An 18,773-nucleotide genomic window follows, 5' to 3' on the forward strand; every position below is an offset into this window, starting at 1 on the left:
GGTGGAGATGTGAGTGAGAAAAGGGTTACAACAAAAAATGATAGAAAGAATAAAAGACCACATGTTTTCTTTCCTCACACATATCTTCCTCACTTTCTTCCTGCAAACTGCACCCCTATCCTTTGATGCACTTGATCAAGGGAGGGCAGCCAATGAACTCTCTCTCTCTTCCTCTGTGCATGGTGAGAGCTCAAAGGATGCTATGATTTTTTTTGTTTTGTCCCTTTTTTTAAAAGCTTGTTAGACGATGGTGCGCTTGATGATTTGTGTCTGTGTCGAGCTCTGTAGTAACACTAAGAGAAGGAGAAGGTGAGCTTGACGACTTGTTGTGAACGTTAATAATCAAAAAATAAAATAAGTCAAATTAGATTTGACCAAATATTAAAAATAACTGAAAAGATGCGACTTAACAAAACGTCACCTGAACTCCGCCCCTATGTAATCGTGCGACGATGAATAATAAACATAACTGATTCGCCCATCTCTGTGTGTAATGAAATCTTGTATGAGAGAGAGCGAGAGAGATAATTTGAGAATTCTTCAGCAACATTAAAACCTGTGTTTATAGCGCTCACATGGTACAGAAGAGAGCACTGTAGAAACGACCACCACGCTTTGCTGTTCCTGTTCCTTGAAGAGTTGATCCGGACTGCTCTTCATCAAATGGCGGCAGCATCGTCATCCTCCTACACTAAGTATTATCAAATTGAAAAACTAAATGGAAAAAATTATTTGCCCTGGAGTTTGCGTGTGCAGATGGTGCTCGAAAAGACAGGTAACTTTGGAGTGACGGATGGCCCAGTTCCCAATCCTTCGACGGTTGTAGTACCTGCGAGGCAAGCAGCACCCACCCAAGCCGAAATTGATGCTTGGTAAAAGAAAGACCTTGAGGCACGCACAGACATAATGCTTCTTCTGGAAGATCACCAACTCCAACTAGTGTGACAGGCAAAGACGGCGAATGAGATGTGGCAATTGCTCAAGCAGCAATATCAGAGAACGAATGTGGTTTCTTGTGTTTTACTGCATAAAAAATTGAATGAAATAACCATGTCTTCCTATCCAACAACTGAGGCTTTTCTCAATGCCTGGCAGAAAGCTAATGATGATTTACTGAATGATCGCAGGCCTAACACTTCCACAGGAAATACAAGTCACAACTTTATTGGCAGCTTTACCAGATACATGGAGGCCTTTCATCACCACTCACTCAAATAACAATGCCCTTATAGTGAACGAACTTGCAACTTTAATCCGCCAAGAAGACCAGCTAAGGGGAAATAACAACACTCCAACTCCTACAATGCCAGTCCCAACATGGCTATGGCTGTCGGTGGTATCCGGTTTAGAGCCCGTTTTCGCCCAAGGCAAACTTCTAATGGGGGTGGGAGTCGGACGGTTCGCCGACCAACAAACTCAAATAGACCTTTTAGGTCTAATGGCAGAGGGATGCAGTCCCGTACTGGAGGAAACTTTAACCCCAATTATCGCGGGAATAATTATGATCCTGCATTTAACCCCAATCTCTTGTGCACAACCTGTAATCGAAGAGGACATAGACTTGCCTTCGAATGTCGCATGGGACAAAGGAATCGTGCTCAGAATTCACGATCCAAAAATCAAGCTAATCTCACCGAGATTGCTACTACAGATGTTGAGGAGGATGTCACAACATTGCGCCTCTTTGTGGCCACATCTAATCCCATTGCATCAGACCTCTCTTGGTACCTAGACACTGGTGCCACGCACAACATGACCGGGACTCAATCTTGGCTACATAACTATCGACCCCTTCTGAATACTATGGAGGTTCGTCTGGGAGATGATGGTGCATACACTGGTCAAGGTGTCGGGAGTGTTTCTCTTAAGCTCCCCAATGGAGCCATCACACGAATCCATAATGTCTACTACATTCCTGGTCTAGCTAAGAATCTTCTCTCAGTAAGTGAAGTCACACAAAACGGGTCTTCCATTGAATTTCATCATCGCTATTACATCATAAAGGCAGCTATTCACGTTCAGCCACCTCTACATGTCATTTGCGCTCAACAAGGCATTACGGGAAGGTTGAGGTCTATGGGGGACCTTTAAGCTGCCATGAGATTAAGGAGAGGATTAGTGTGAAGGCCAATAGGAAAAATACATGTCATTTGCGCTCAACAAGGCATTAGGGGAAGGTTGAGGTCTATGGGGGACCTTTAAGCTGCCATGAGATTAAGGAGAGGATTAGTGTGAAGGCCAATAGGAAAAATACATGTGTACAAAAACGTTGGGTTGATTAAGACCCTAAATCTTATGGTCAAAGGTAGAATCTTACCTTTTTCAGATCTGCCAGCAAAGAAAATATTCAATATCTTTTTTTTAAATATTTTTTTAAAGGAAAAGTTTCAAAAAGTTACCCCCCCTCACTTCCCTCTTCCCTCCAAAAGTAGGGGCGTGTTTCTCTCTCCTCCCTTTTAGACTAACCCACTTTCCCCATCTACCACTCACTACACCCTCACTTGTAGCCCTATCTTCATTCCCAACTTGAGGAAAGCTCTTTGCTACCACCTACTCAGAGAAAGCTCTGTTATTATCAGCCTCTTTCTCTCTCTAGAGGAAGCTCTGTTATCAGACTCTGTCTCTGTCTCTCTCTCTCTCTCTCTCTCTCTCTCTCTCTCTCTCTCTCTCTCTGTGTGCAAGCAGGCACCTAATGCAATCTCTCATTAGCTTTCTTTTGAGGAAAGCTCTTTGCTACCAGCTACTCAGAGGAAGCTCTGTTATCAGCCCTTCTCTCTCTCTCTAGAGGAAGCTCTGTTATCAGACTCTCTCTCTCTCTCTCTCTCTCTCTCTCTCTCTCTCTCTCTCTGTGCATGCAGGCACCTAATGCAATCTCTCATTTGCTTTCTTTTGAAGGTTTAGCTTTCTGTGTGTGTGTGCATGTGTGTGTGTGTGTGTGTGTGTGTGTGTATTGTGTGTGTGTGTGTATGGATTTGCAGCAAACTTCTTTGAAGCTTTAGCTAGCTCTCTCTCTCTCTCTCTCTCTGAGCAGGTATTTGCTTTTTTGCCATATTCTTAACATTCACTTTCTTTACATTTGGGCCATCTATGGCTCTTCAGTGTGTACGCAGGCCATCATCCACTATCGAGTCCATGGCTATTTCCATAGTACAGGATGATGAAGGTCATTGGATTCCTACCGTTTTAAGCGGTTCATGTGGATAACAATGCAGCCTAGTTTGAGGGGTGCACACAAGGTTCCTCGAAGGCACATGGCTTCCACAAGCCATCACTGGAAAGGAAGGATCTTAGAATTCAAAGTTTGCAACAAGGATGGAAAGCGGCTTGCAAAGGTGCAACATGTTTACACCTCAAGCCAAATACATCTTGAAGATGAGAACTCACCACGATTCCCAACTAAGTGTAAGTTTCAGTACTTGTTTAATGTTTCTTTGCTTTAGAGAAATGCTTGCATGAAGACTATGTGAATATCAAGAAATCCAATGTATTCTATTGTATGCAGATGTTTTCCCTTCAACATGTGTGGAATGGCAGCCTCTAGAATGTTTTACAGGGACCTTCGAAGCATGTCATGTTGATCTAGGTAGGCTTATGTATGCTGGGGAAACAAGTTCCAAACTTGCAAATAGAGGAGTACTTTTCATTGCTGCAACATATGTTGTGCCACAGAGGGGAAGGTTTGGAGCACTTGAGCCAATTTCTCCTCCTGCACTAAATAGCCCGGAATGGCCCATTCCAGACCCCACCACAATGGAGAGCTTTCAGCGCAGGATTTTCCATGACATTCAGTCAAGCCTAAAGGCTGCATATGGATCCCACAGGATAAGTGTATCTCTTTTCATGCCTTTACATGTGTTTATTGCTATTTTTAAAGCAGGCAAGTTCCATCGCACCCCAACAATGTGGATAAGCAAAGATGGGGCCTTTGAAGCTCTAGATACATTTCTAAAAGGCGATTGGACCACCAAGGTGGCAGAACATAAGGGCGATGTTATAAAGTGCTTAGCGGTAATGTCAATGGTAAGATGCAGGTATCAGATAGGCAAGCAAAATCTAACTATGGTGTACCCTATTAGAAGGTGGAAATGATCGCATGGTGAATGGGAGGCTTTGGACTCTGATCTCTATGCTAGGGAGGAGGTAGAACTTCATATTGAAGTTCACCCAAGAGAGGAGCATACAGTGGTAGTTAATGATGATTGGAATTTTGCTCAGTTGAGAGATCGTATTGTCATGTCCTTTAATGTAAGGAACCAATTCAAGTTTGTTGTTTCTAATCGACCCATGCGTCAAAGGTCAGAGAAACATACACTCTGTGTGTCATTGGAGCCCCCTAGGGTCCTTAGCTTGAAAGACTGTTAAGTTGCAGACTTAGGTAACATTTTGAGTGATTTTGGGCGATAATTTGTAGCGGTGTACTTTTGAATACAAAATTATTGATTGCACCATAGTCCCAATGTCCTCTGTATTTCACTGCAATTTGGATTTTAATTTTATTAATTTTAAAATTTTTAAGTATGTTCTATAAATTTATTAAATGTTATAGTGGAATGCTTTATAAGAATAGGTTTTTCTCTATAAAGCTCATTTCATTCTTAAGATCTTGCAGTTTCTATTTTCCTTCCATGGCTTCAAGCTCTAACTCGCTACGCGCAAAACTTGAGAAAATTGGGCTCTCAGCAGGTGCAGGTGAGAACATCGCCATTTTTGAGGGGGTGATTGATATGCAGAAAACTATAGACCTTCATGCAGAGGCTTTTCAAGAGCAGGTCCAGTACATGAATGATGTAGTGGCACAATATATTGTGCAATTGCTTGAATCCACCACTAAATGGGTTCCAGTGGACTTAATCAGGCATCTGTACCATGGTGACAAGTCGTTCCGATTCAGGCTCAACCGATTTTTGAAAGGGCTTACATCTAGCAATTATAGGGTCGAAGATGATGACACCGTTTATGAATTGCAGGTTGGTAATGTAGGCACCACCTTCCTTTCATGGGATATGACGTTAGCACTGTTTCTGCAAGAAGCCAGGGATACAGAAAAAAAGAAGGGAAAGGCAGTGAGTAAAGAAGTAGCTCTTGTGAAGGAATCCAAAGGCGAGGTGGAAGAGGTTTTCTCAGAAGAAGATGAAGCGTCCATGGCCTTGGTGCTTCTCCAACAAGGGTCAACTGAGGATGAAGAGCCTCATCGTGACCTCGAAGGGGATGAAATTGTGGAAGAGATCCCTGAGTTGGATGTAACCACTTTGAATCCCATCATCATGGATAACAAGGAATTTCTTTTCCTTGATGACATTTGTAAATCCTTGGGGTTAAGGGAGGATGAGGCCTTAAGCATATTAGCAATTGGGTCTGGTTTCTGCAAAGAAGACATACTTGAGCAACAAACTGCAGGTGTACAGATTGATTTTGATGACCATGATCTTACCAAAGCGCTAGCATTCCAAGGTTATGATACAGAATGTACAATTGAGGAAACTGTTTCCAATGCTCTTGTTGCTATAGAAAATGTAGCAGCAGAGTATGAAAGTGTCCCTCAAGAATCATTTCAACCACATAAGCACTTGCATGTAGATACATCAGTTGAGCAGCGTGGAAGCAGTATAGACATATGCAACCCACGCATTAGCCAATGTGATGATGACATTGAGGTGGGGTTAAATCAAAGTTCTTCCTTCATATTTATAAGTGAGTTATTACTAACACCTGATTTTTTTCTCTTGTAGAAAGCTTATATTTTTGACAAGTTTGCTGCATGTGGAGATGGAGTTCGTGTGCAATCTGATGGACGATACACCTCCCTGATTCATTACCTTCCTAGCCTCTCTCCATCATTTATTCGAGTAATCCATTTAGAGTACTCTGAGGAGGCACAAGCAGAGCTCATCAAGTGTAAAGCTCTAAGTGGGGTTCTCACCGAAGATGGGCTAGCAAATAATGCAAACAAATGTATACTTATTAGTAGGGAGGTAGCTATGTATACATTTGCAGGCAACTACACCGGCCACGTGCTAAGCCATTGTGCCACTTCAATCTCCAAAGGTGTAACCAATCCTATTATTATAGCTAATAGCCTAGGTGAGAAAGCCACGCAGAGTGACGAAGCTAAAGAAGCTCTCAGAAATCTTCTCAGGAACTTGTAATTTTCTTTCTACGATATCAATACAAAATGTATACTTTTTTAATTATAATGTTTCTAAGAAGTCTGAACCATTTCTCTTGTTTATTTGTTGTGTCAGCACTGTGCCCTCTAAACTTTTGGCAGGCATGTGAATGTGTAGGAAATTTCATTGATAATGATCAAATATTTATTCTTTGAATGTCACTTAACATCCAGCTGAAATCTGAGAGTACAAAATCTGAGAGTACAAAATTTGAACAATTTTAAAAAAATCAGAATTTTTTATGTTTTTTGATATTTGTAAGCATATTTTTCATCAAAAAAGTGCACATAATGCTGGAAAGAGTCCAAAAATTAAAAAAAAGGGCTGTGCGCTACGGCGCAAATTTCTGCCTTTCAAACTGCAGGCCAGGCTTGAATTCGCGCCGTAGCGCACAGCCCTTTTTTTGATCATTTTTTCACACATTAGTGCATTGTGTGCACTTTTTTTTGGTGATTACTCTGCCTAGAAACATAAAAAAAAAGAAAACTGTTGCTTTTTTAAAAAATGTTCTATCTAATGCCAGACTTCACCAGGTGATTTTGAGCCCCAAATAACTTTTTTTTTGTCCCTGAGCTTTTCTAAGGTCTTATTGAGCTTTAAGCCTTTTTTTTGGACCTAAAATAAATTCAATATAATTTTGTTTTTGCACTATGTAAGGATCCTTTGTTTAATGCCAACAATAATACCATGTATAACAAGATAATGTTTCACAATCACCTTATCAATAATATAAATTTTGTTCCTGTTTAACTAAGGCTCTTAATACATGATCAACAGTTTTACCCATTCAAACAACATTACAAGAAATGAAATGTCTGCTTTTATAACACAGTTGAAACAAATGAATACGTTGGTTAACGAGTCATTGACAATATCTTATAGATTCAAAAAAATGTATTACAATGTCGAGATTACAAAAGGCAATAAGGCCGCCGCCTAAAAGCTTAATCCTATCCTATAAAGCCTTCCTTATGGAGCGCTTTATCCTAACGTAAACGTAGTGCAAGTGCCATGTCAACAGGCTTTAGGGTCACCCTTTTGGCATGAGCATGGCATAGCATCGAATCTTGAAATAGAGAGACCAAAATTGTTTCTGACGCCTCTTGGAGGGCCTCTAGTGCCGTACTCTGTACCCGAGTGACCTTGTCACTGTACTTGTCGATGACTTCTTTTACAACTCTTGCAAAAGGGGCCTTCGCCATGATGGGGTCTGTGCTCTTTTGGTACTTTCTGATTTCTCGCAGAGCCACGGTCCCTGGTTTCCATCTTCTCTTCTTGTTGGCTACAGGGGGTGGTGGTGGATGCAACCTCTCTTCCCATGGTTGTCTATCATTTCTAAATTTTTTTCGCCTTTCTTACTCGGCTGGATCTAGATTTAGTCTTCTTTTACTTGCTTCTGCCTTCTTCTTTTCTTGTTCTTGTTTTAATCTGCGTGCTTCTTGAATTCTTTATTCCCGTCTTTCCCTCTCCCTTTGCACCTCCTGCTCCAATCTTTCCCTCTCCCTTTGCTCCTCCTGCTCCAGTCTTTTCCTCTCCCTTTGCTCCTCTACTTGTCGTCGATCCTCCTCTTCCATCTCCACCTCTTGCTGTTTGCACGTTCCTTCTTTCTCTTGACACGAATCTTTATTCTTTGTTTTTTAGGTGGTGACGCTCTCAAGTTCCTCATGTAGTGTTTGTGCTAAGAGCCTATCCTGCTCTTCACGATGGCTTATTTCCTCTGCTTCATAGAAGTCAGCAGCCTGTTGATACTGCTCTTGCTCAATACACAGAAGTGCTTCCTGGTCTTCCTCAAATGCGACCCTTAGCTCCTCTTCTAGCTGCTGAGGGAATAGGGCTTGCTGTTGCTCTCTTCTTCTATGCTCCTCCTCGCGTTGTTGCTCTTCCAGCACATGCTCCTGCTGCTCAGCCTCTGAGAGAGGTCGGGGGAATGATGTACGCATGGCTCTAAATGAGCCGGTGTCTCCAGGCTACTTGGAGACATCCTCAATATTGTCCAGTCCTGAGAACACATCCGGCTGTACATCTTCCTGTCGGGTCTCTACCTCTCTGTCCATCCTTGTATGCTTCTTTTTGATACGTTTTTGCACTTGTTGAAATGCCTGTGCTGCGGCTACTGCATGTATTAATTTGTGTGCACCAGACGGTATGTTTGGGTTCTTAGTTTTGCGTGCAGTGTGCTTAGTTCTAGCCATCCATTGACTTACACGAGTGAATGAACGTGAAAATGTAATTTTAAAACTCACCTTTACAGGTTTATATAGTTTTTGAAAAAAAACTTATTAATAAAAAAAATCTTGACATTAATAAAAAAGCTTTAACTTAAAAAAGGCTACAATTTTTTAATATGGAACCCATTTTCGACCCATACGCCTCCGCACAGCGAACCACTCACGCATCCCATGCACGGCACTTGATGCTCGCCATGTAATTGCTCGTTGCAGATTGACATTTTTTACAACCCTTCGTAGTAATGACACCTGCCCTTTTGGTTTCTGTCGGCGTCGACCTCCCAAACTGCGATAAAACCAATTAAACATCTCATGCAAGGCATTACTTTTTTCCTTACCACCTCCACCATGTCGCGTGTTCTTAAAGTATGCTGCCTTAGCTTGATAATGAGAGCGCTCCATTCCTTGGGTGCTCCAAATTGCCATTGGACCATATTCGTCGAGAAAAAACTGTGCGTGGGCAAATATAATGTGCTGCAACAAAGATCATATCAGAATTTTACTATTTGGCGATTAATATCAGTAAATAGATAAAAAGATAAATACCATATAGTGGGTGATATGTGTTTCTCCCCATGCATCAACCATTTGTTGAGTAAATGTATGTATTGCAGTCTTTAAGTTTGCAATCTCCTCAGCAACAAGTGGAGCCTAGCAGTTGAATCATTTTGTCAAGTGACTCCCACAGCCTTGCCCGCTTGAGACCAAGCTCTGCATTATTCCCACGATAAGTGGTGCAGTCACAAATGGCCTTCCATAATTCATATTTTGTGTGACTATTGTACCCCTCGTAATTTGAGAGAAGGTGTCTTGCTTTGGACCCACCCATGCATATTTTGTTTGGACCCACCCATGCATATTTTGTTTGGATTATCCTGACCCGGTCCTGACTTTTTAGTATCCTTAGTTAACTTTACAGCACCACCATGAAGCCCCACGCTTGAAAGGACATCTTCCAGCTTACTCATGCATTCGTTGTTGCGAAGATTTTTAGGCTCCATATTCCATGCATAATTGATATGTAACTTCAGTAATTTGTCCATTATGCGTAACCTAGCATGAAGCGTGCAAATATGAACACGGGAAAGTGGAATCTCTAATATAGGGCTCCATGAGATATCTTCTTGATCACGATTAGGCGGACAATTGGTATTACAATTCATGATGCCATTAACCCACTGCATAGGTTTCTTTGGATCTTTGTTTTGCGTTGCACTCATTGAAGTTGGTTGTACATTTTTCTTGCCCTTTGCATGAGATTTAGTCGTCTTGGTGGCTGCAACCTTGCCTGAAGCTTTGCCGCGATCAATATACTCTAATTTTGAATGGCAGCAATAAATACATGGAAAAAAAGTATTTGCTCCTAGCTTGCATCCCAGCATACACTTCAATGTCTTTAAATCACCTGCCATGTGCCACTCAACTGTAAATGTTCCTACATCTTCCACATGCAAAGTTTCTCCTTTTGATTGCAATTATATGACATTTGGGATGCCTGTTCGGGTAAGGTACCATCACAATGTATCATTCGTCTCCTGTGGAAGCTCAAATGCTGCCAACCACCATATATTCTTTTCTGATTGCACTCCATAGTAATCTTTTCCCTGAGATTGACTTCCCTTGTTGGAATTTGAGGCTTGTGCACTACAGTCAAGAAGATTATCATCCTGTTCCAGATTTCCTTTGATAGCCCTGTTCATAAGTGTTAGGCTGACTCTTTCTAATTTTCGTCCTTTTACAATTTGACACTCATCAAGCTTTAACACAAACACAGCCTGACCTTGGCACTCCTCAATGCTTAGACCATAATAAGAAATCATAGCTCTTTAAAGGGTCCTTAAATCAATAAAGACATTGTTGTACTTGTTGTATTCAAATACCTTTGTAGTACATACAGGCAGAGCATCCTCCACATGATGGTAGCCACCTAACATGGTCGCAATTTCTGAGTTTGCACTTTTTCTTGCCATGGTTACACTGTATGGAGTTGGTAGCATGGGTCGAAGAAAACCTTTAGCACGATGACCTAGTGTAAACACCCTGTAGATGGCTTCATATCCCTTCCTACTGATACCAGCACTATCACATGCATGATCCATAATCTGTATGGGGCTTACCATATTTTGCAGCTCTCCAGAAATTTTTTTTCGGATTTGCTTAGATATTTTGCATGTGGGATCTTCTAGCAGCTTATATATGTCTGATAACTTAACAACATGTTTCAATATCCCTGCTCTACATTCCTCAGCACCACCTTCATATCCCATCATATCCCCAGCAATATCTCTACATGGAACATAAATACAAAATAACATCAATATGTTTCACAAAACAGAAAGTCCTGCAAAACAATGGCAAGAATAGAAGTTACCTTGTTGCTCGTACACATCGTTTTCTTGCTCCACCAAGGTTTCTAGGGACTGACGCTTTCTTTTCCGTTGTCGAAAGCCTACTGGAAGCTTCTTCAGGGTTGCAAGGTGTCGTTGCTTGTTTCGTGCATCCTGTTTGGCTGCATTCACCTTGTCCCGTTCAATATCAAAGGCCTGCTTAAGCAAAAAGTTGTTCTTCTGGAGCTCTTGATTCTGAGTTTTCAAGTTGTTCACCACTTCTTCAAGCCTATCAATGTCCTTCTTGTGTTGCTTCTGCAACTCAAGCCATAAGCCTTGGAAATGCAGTCTTGAATGCGATTCCTGAGCTGCAACAAAAGAAAGCCTCCTACAATAGCCAAATAGACCATTAGCTCCATCACCTACATAACTAAGAAATGTAGTGATATTAACAAAATGAGGTGGAGCATTGGTGAGCGGGTCAATAGGGTATATGAATCACATTTTCGCCCTTGTGATCGAAGAGTACCCAATGGCACATCGGTCACACCACTTGATTTTGTGCTGCGGGATGGTAGCATACTCAGCAGCCAAATCTACATGTAACCTGAACTTTGGTGCTCTGTTAGATATATCTTCAAGTGGCATTTTCTTTAGGGTTAGGCAATGCTGAAAAGAGCTTCTTGTAGAACACAATGCAAGAGTGAGGATAGGGTATTCTGAGGAGAGTGCAATGAAGTTTTGCTGTAAAAAATATTAGAAGGTCATAGATCTTCTGATTAGGTAATAGGAGAAAGGACAAGGAAGATGGCAAGAGGCATAGAAAATGGTAGATTGAGGTTTTGCAGCATAATGCAGTAGAGAGAGAGAGAGAGATGTAGATTGCAGACAGAAGTAGGGGATATGTATGGTAAACAATGCAAGAATGGAAAATGGTAAGCTCTGAAGCTATGGAGGTTGACAGAGGGATTTTCTACACTTCAATGGGGGAAAGACATGAGAGAGAGAGAGAGAGAGAGAGAGAGAGAGAGAGAGAGAGAGAGAGAGAGAGAGAGAGAGAGAGAGAGAGAGCAGAAAATGATAAAAAGATGAGGCATGGAGGATGAGAGAGTGTGAGATATCTGCATTTGGAAGTGCAGAGGTTATGGAAGCTTACTAATCAGAGATGCAGAGCCATGGCACACCCAAATGTGAGAAAGGGGAAGAGAAAGAGAGTGGTAGAGAAACGAGAAGGGCGTCTTAGAGAGAGAATGTAGAGAGAGAAAGTGGGGGGGGACCTCAACGTGGAGGGAAGAGAGGAGGGAAGGCTTTTCAGCCATTTTGAATTTGGGGAAACCAAAAAGTTACCCCCATTTTAGCTCAAGCAAATATATATTTGAAAAAATAGAAATTCAAATAATGATTGCATAAAGATCCCCTTGTCAGGCCTAGTCAAAGTATGCTTAGAGTCCTTAAGCAAAAGTACTTAAAAACATAATATGGCATAGACCTCAACCTTCCCCTAATGGGCATATGTATCCTTTAGGTGTTAGTGCAGTCCCACCTGTGATGCAATCAAATGCTGTTATTTCACGTGATGAATCAATCAGGTCTACTCTTCTTTGGCACTATCGTCTTGGACATCCGCATGTCCAAGCGATGAGGACCTTGCTGCTGTACAAAATGGCCAGAGGTATTGAATTCACACCCGTTTCCATTGACCTCTATGAGGCTTGTACTTTTGGAAAAATGTCCAGAACAAAATTTCCTCGCTCCACTCATAGAACAAAACAGCCTCTCGAGCTTGTCCATTTCGATGTCTTTGGTCCTTTGCCTATAAAGTCCCTCACAGGCAACTCCTATGTCCTGCTCTTCATGGATGATTATTTCAAATACACAATCATTTTTTTCCTCAAGCACAAGTCGGAGACCTCCAATGCTTTCAGCAATACCATAACCTTACGGAGCGGCAAACCTCACATCCACTTAAGGTCCTTCGTACACAGACAATGGAGGGGAATATCTATCACACGAGTTTAGGGACTACTTTCTCCAGCATGGGATTTTGCATCAGCTAACAATCGCCCATACACCTCAGCAAAATGGTGCTGCAGAACGGAAAGGGCGATCTCTTTTCAATTCCTCTCGTTCCATGCTGCAAGTGGCTGCACTTCCGCAGTCCTACTGGGAAGAAGCTTTAGCGACTGCCTGTTATCTGCAGAATAGATTACCTTCTCGCACACTGCCAAATCTTACTCCCTACACACAGTGGACCGGTGTGAAAAACCCGATCTTACTCACATTCGCATCTTTGGAACTCCATGCTACTTCTGGGTTCAGCCTGTGCATTGCAACAAGCTTGATTCAAGGGCTGAACGCTGCCTTCTAGTTGGCTATGGCGAACGCTTTGGTGTGAAGGCATATCGCCTCTACAATCCCACAAAACGAAAATTCCTCTTCTCTAGAGATGTAATTTTTGATGAGGATTCACTTCTTCACACACCATCAGAAGCTTCAACATCCTCAGCACCTAATCAGGAGGCCAGTCCATCCAATCCTCACACTCATCACGGCGGTGAACAATCAAACATATTATTTGAAGAAAGGGAAAGGGCTGCTTTAAATCTTCCTCCTCCTGCAGCTCCAACGAAATTTACCCAATGCTCCTCCAATAGGCAGAGTACATTCTCCAAGTGGTCCAGTTCCTGCAATTCCTACTCTAGCTAGGGGCTTCATCTTTCGGAGTCCAGCATCTAGTGATGGCCCTCCAGCACGGCGTTCTTTGCGCTTGTCTTCCGACTCTCGACAAGGAGTCACCCACATTACCTACCCATCTGATCAGCGGAGGCCTTTGACCGGTCAACAAGGACGAAGAGGTGTGGTGAAACACGCACCTCAAAGCTCATCCTCAACCTCCACTGAATCTTCCTCTCGAATTTTCACTCAGTCAATCATGCCTCCTAATTCGGCAAGTGAGTATCCTTCGCTGCCCATGGATCCATCTTTGCATCAGCAGTACCCACGCGCTCCAGGCTCAGCGACCAATTCAGAGACTCACAGTGCCCTTGAGTCGCCAGCAGATTATCCATCTTCTTCCACTCCTCTTAACCAAAAATATAGAGCATTGAGTGACATTCTAAGTGAGCCTGAGATCAACAAAGCCTTGACAGCTGCTTTGGCGTTTAACACCCAATCCTACAGCTCTCAGCGTCGAATGAAGTCCATCGACAATCAGCCCACTGATTTACAGGCCCATATTGTGTCTATTGAAGATGCATCGGTACCAGTTTGCTGCTGCTCTTGCTTCAGACGAAGCACCACAATGGATTGCTGCCATGGACAGTGAAATGCAGTCTTTGAAAGCCAATAATACATGGAGTTTAGTTCCTCGACCTTCTACACGATTTGTGGTGTCCTGCAAATGGATTCTGCGTCGAAAATACAATGCTGATGGTACGCTTGGTTGCCTGAGGTTTTACTCAGGAACACGGTGTAGATTATGAGGAAACCTTTTCCCCCACTTTGGGGCTTTCCACCTTTCGAGTTCTGATGGCTCTTGGAGCTCACTACAATCTGGAAATACATCAGATGGATGTGCAAACAGCATTCCTAAATGGGTTTCTGCAGGAAACCATTTACATGGCTCAGCCTCCTCATTTCGAGGATAGGAATCATCTCGATTATGTATGCCATCTCCAGCGATCTATATATGGTCTGAAACAATCCCCTCGCCAATGGAATGCTCGCTTCACCGACTTCATGAAACAGTCTGGTTTCGGTCTACACTAGGCGTGACCCGGAAGGCCTTCTTGTGCTTGCACTGTGTATGTCGATGACATCGTGCTCATGGCTCATACCACCAGCCAAATCACTCTTATCAAGAAGCAACTCTCGGATGAATTTCGTATGACCGATGGGGGGGAAATTTCATACATTCTCGGCATACAAATTCAACGAGCAAGACCACACACATTGCTCCTTGATGAGCAATCTAGATTCGCAGAAGGCATACTTACCAAGTTTGGCATTCATCAAGTGAATGATATCAAAGCACCCCTTCCAATCCGAATCTGGGAACTATACAATGAGAAACAAGGCAACATCAAAGCACAATGGATACACACCCCCGAAGCCAAGAGATATCACAGCATTCTTGGAAGTGTACGCTATCTCGTTTCTTGCACGAGACCTGACCTCAATTTTGCAGCAGGACTTCTATCTCGCTTCATGCATGATCCAAATGCTAACCGCTTACTTCATTACATCAGGAATACCATGACTTTAGGCATAGTATATCGTCATGAGGGCAACAAACACATAGAAGTAATTGGATATACTGATGCTGATTGGGCTTCGGATCTGACAACTCGCAAGTCAAGTGGCGGGTATGTTTTCAAGCTGGCGGGAGGTCCTATATCTTGCAAAAGCAAGAGACAGCCTACGGTGTCCATGTCAAGTTGTGAAGCAGAATATAAAGCAGCAATAGATGTAGCAAAAGAGGCACTATGGATTGGTAACTTTCTTGGAGGCATCAATAGCTGCCATGCTATCACAGAAGATAGTGTGAGGCAATTTGACTTTTTTTTTTGATTATTAACGTTCACACCCCCCCATAAGCAAAAAATTCAGAACTCCATCCCTAGAGTGTCTATGCACTTCCTGTGCTTGTCCACCTGCAAGCTTTTGGTTAGGAAATCAGCTGCATTGTCATTCGTGTTTATATAGATCAACTGAACTTCTTCTTCTTCAACCTTCTGCCTGATGAAGTGCTCTTGGATGTCCAAATGCTTCAGCTTCTCTGATTGCTTGGGACCAAATATTAAAAATAACTGAAAAGATGCGAAATAAGTCAAATTAGATTTGACCAAATATTAAAAATAACTGAAAAGATACGACTTAACAAAACGTCGCCTGAACTCCGCCCCTATGTAATCGTGCGACGATAAATAATAAACATAACTGATTCGCCCATCTCTGTGTGTAATGAAATCTTGTCTGAGAGAGAGAGAGAGATAATTTGAGAATTCTTCAGCAACATAAAAACCTGTGTTTATAGCGCTCACACTTGTGATCTCTTTGATAAGCCTGACTCTACTATTTAGAAATAAATTGCAGCCTGCTCTTCAGGACTGGTCACTTGTGCTGCTGCTCTTTAGCATGAGAAGTCTATTGTGATCTGTGATCTCCAGCTGTGATCTGTTGCTCACAATAAGGATGGTGTTTGTACATAGCCTTTCATAAAGCTCAAGTTTCTCCTTTTGTGAAGATGACTGAACTTAGCTACACTGTAGAATGCGCTTTTGCTTGCTTGGATTGAACTTCGACTGGTTGTGTAAGATGTGAGCTGAGCCTCAAATGGCGATGAAGCTTCTGCTTGAGCCTTAAATTGCATAGAGCCTCAATTCATGTTCAAAGGTTGTGGATTCAAGCAAGCTATAGATAGTTTTTGGCCTCCATCAAGCGCCCACACATCGTGATGAGGATGTCCCAAACCACTTCTGTGTGCCTCTAAAAATGTTTTGATCTCAGCTGGGATGCATCAAGGCAAGGCTAAGCTAAACACCGTGGTGTGGGTTGTTGCAAGCTTCACACTATAAAGGCTCGTATGCCTACAAGAACTTGAGTAGGAAAACTATAAGAACAACCTTGGCTAGATCGCAGCCATTCCAGCTTCCATAAATGGTGTAGCTTCTGAAGAAGGCAGTTTGGAGATGGCATGTTGCGCCATCTCAAGCACAACAAAGGATACTGTTTTTCAAACTGAGACAAGATTGATATGTCCTTCTCGTTGGACTTCTTCAATGTGCTACAACCCTCTAGAGCAGTTAAGGCCACGTTGATCTGCTTGATCTCTTGTTTTTGATTGATGGTTGCAACGCTTGTTTATGAAGGATTTGTATGCATTAACCTTCACATTTCTGACCTGCATGTGATTGCTCCTTGCTTTCTTGCTGAGCCCCCACAAGGCCATGATGCTTTTCCCTTTTGCATTCCAATGGTGTTGCAAGAAGCCACTATTTGAGATTTATTGTAGCTTAATGAAAAAGGTTGTATGAACTTGAAACTTGAAATTATGCAAGAATGTTGTGCTTAAATGCTTGTCAATGAATGGCAACAACTGTTGCTCTTTAAGACAACAAGAAAGCAAAGTAAGAGCAAACCTTCCACTATTCGTTAGTTGTAAAAAGTTTCCGCAAGCTGAAATTCCCATGTAACCATAATACTTCAACATCTCTTGCTTGTATTGGTTTTGAGTAATCTATGCACTCTTTCTTGAAGGTTTTCACACTCAAGAAACCTTCTATGCAATTTAGGAACCCTGTGGTGTATGGGGCACATTGGCTCACACCAGTGGACTAGGTTCAATTCCCACCAGGGGCATACTTGCAAACACAATGTTAACCAACATTTTTTTTTAATTTCTGCACTTGAGATTGTAAAGCTTGTGTACTTTTGTATCAACTATTCATCAACATGCTCTTTGCATAATATTAATGCTCAGATCTATAATAGCATAACATGCTATACATTTCTTGATGAACATGTATTAGAATGCTTATGTGCTTGTAAACAGTGTCTTCTCTACACTTTTCTTGCTTCCTTTACTTGTAATATGTGCTTGATGAACATGTATTAGAATGCTATATGTGCTTGTAAACAGTGTCTTCTCTACACTTTTCTTGCTTCCTTTACTTGTAATACATTAAGATCTATACTAATTTATGTAGATTTGTACTACTCCAACAGATTTGTAATCTTTGTCTGACTTCTTTACAAGAAAGTATCAAGATTAGAAACATTTAGTCAAGAATCACTTACTTTTATGTTCTGTATCAAGATTTGATTTCAGCACAAATAACTTTGCATAATCTATAAACTCCTATGTTCTATAATGTAGATGTGCAACAGAATTGTACTCTGCATTGTTATCTTGAACATTATTTTTGAATCTACACAGTAAACTGTATTTTGTATACTTCTTGAAACTGCACCAAAATTTTGCACCAAATCTTGAAAATTTGTTCAAAACTACAATGAATTTGTACTCAACACAACGCTCTACAACTCTGCAATAGAAATCTGAGAACTGTGTGCACACAAAAATCTGTAATACTTTGGATAGCAACCTTAATTTTTTGCACAGCAAACTGTACTCTGCATTAACTCTGCAATCTGAATACTCTGCATATAGTAATATGAAAATCCACAATAATAATATGCATAGTTTGCACCAGTCTAAACTGCAATAAAGTTTCTACAAAACTGCTTTAGCAACCAAATGTCTTGCAAATCTGCTCCAAGAACTCCAAGATTTGGGAAAATAGGACAGAGATAGTGTAAGGTCCCCTTTCCAAGCCATGTATATGTGTCTCTTTTAATATTGATTTCAAGAAGGAAAGAGAGTGCACTTAGAGAAGAGTGAGACAATAAGGCTAGAAACATTAGGAAAGTGTTAGAATAAAATATTAGCTCCAAAAATCTTAAAAGAAATAAGAAGATAAGAATAGTTCTATTAAGAGATAAGTATCTCCAAAAATAGAAACTCGAATTTAGGTGATAGGAGGTCGTATTTAGAGTACTTTTATATATTTAGAGTCCATGTATACTAAAAATGTGAAAAAGCAACATGTTTCTAAAGATGGCACGTTTATGGCTATATACAAACGTTTTTGCCTATTCTGCCCACGTTGGCTGGTAGACTAAATGCCTTCTGTTGCTTTTGACTGGCTATACAACCATATTCTGAGTTTTTATCAGAGAGTTATGGCCAAAATAATTTACTGATTCTGTCAAGGTCTCTACATAGGAAAAACTGTAAGAAGGCAGCAAGTAGCCTCAAGGTAATCCTAGAGCTTGAGATGTATATATCCCTTCATTCTTATCTAATATCTTAGAAGATAAGGTTAGATTTCTATGGACTTTCAGAGGAAGAGACCAAAACTCCATAGCTTTTCTTTTAAAGAAAGAATAGTATGCCATAGCCCTGCAAGAGAAGGTTATTTTGCCATAGACCTTCGAAAGAGAGAAAAGTCAGAGTACGAGTAAGAGGAGATAAATCTTGGGGATAATTG

The 18,773-nt window shown here is 41.4% G+C and overlaps 1 pseudogene; it reads left to right on the plus strand.

The window, feature by feature from the left end:
• The first annotated feature begins 663 nt into the window (after window positions 1-663).
• Window positions 664-14,047, plus strand: LOC147608615 (uncharacterized; annotated as a pseudogene).
• Window positions 14,048-18,773: the final 4,726 nt, after the last annotated feature.

The sequence above is a fragment of the Cibotium barometz genome, chromosome 53 (genome assembly GCF_041138505.1).
Source record: "Cibotium barometz isolate CiBa-2024 chromosome 53, ASM4113850v1, whole genome shotgun sequence".
NCBI classification, from domain to species: domain Eukaryota; kingdom Viridiplantae; phylum Streptophyta; class Polypodiopsida; order Cyatheales; family Cibotiaceae; genus Cibotium; species Cibotium barometz.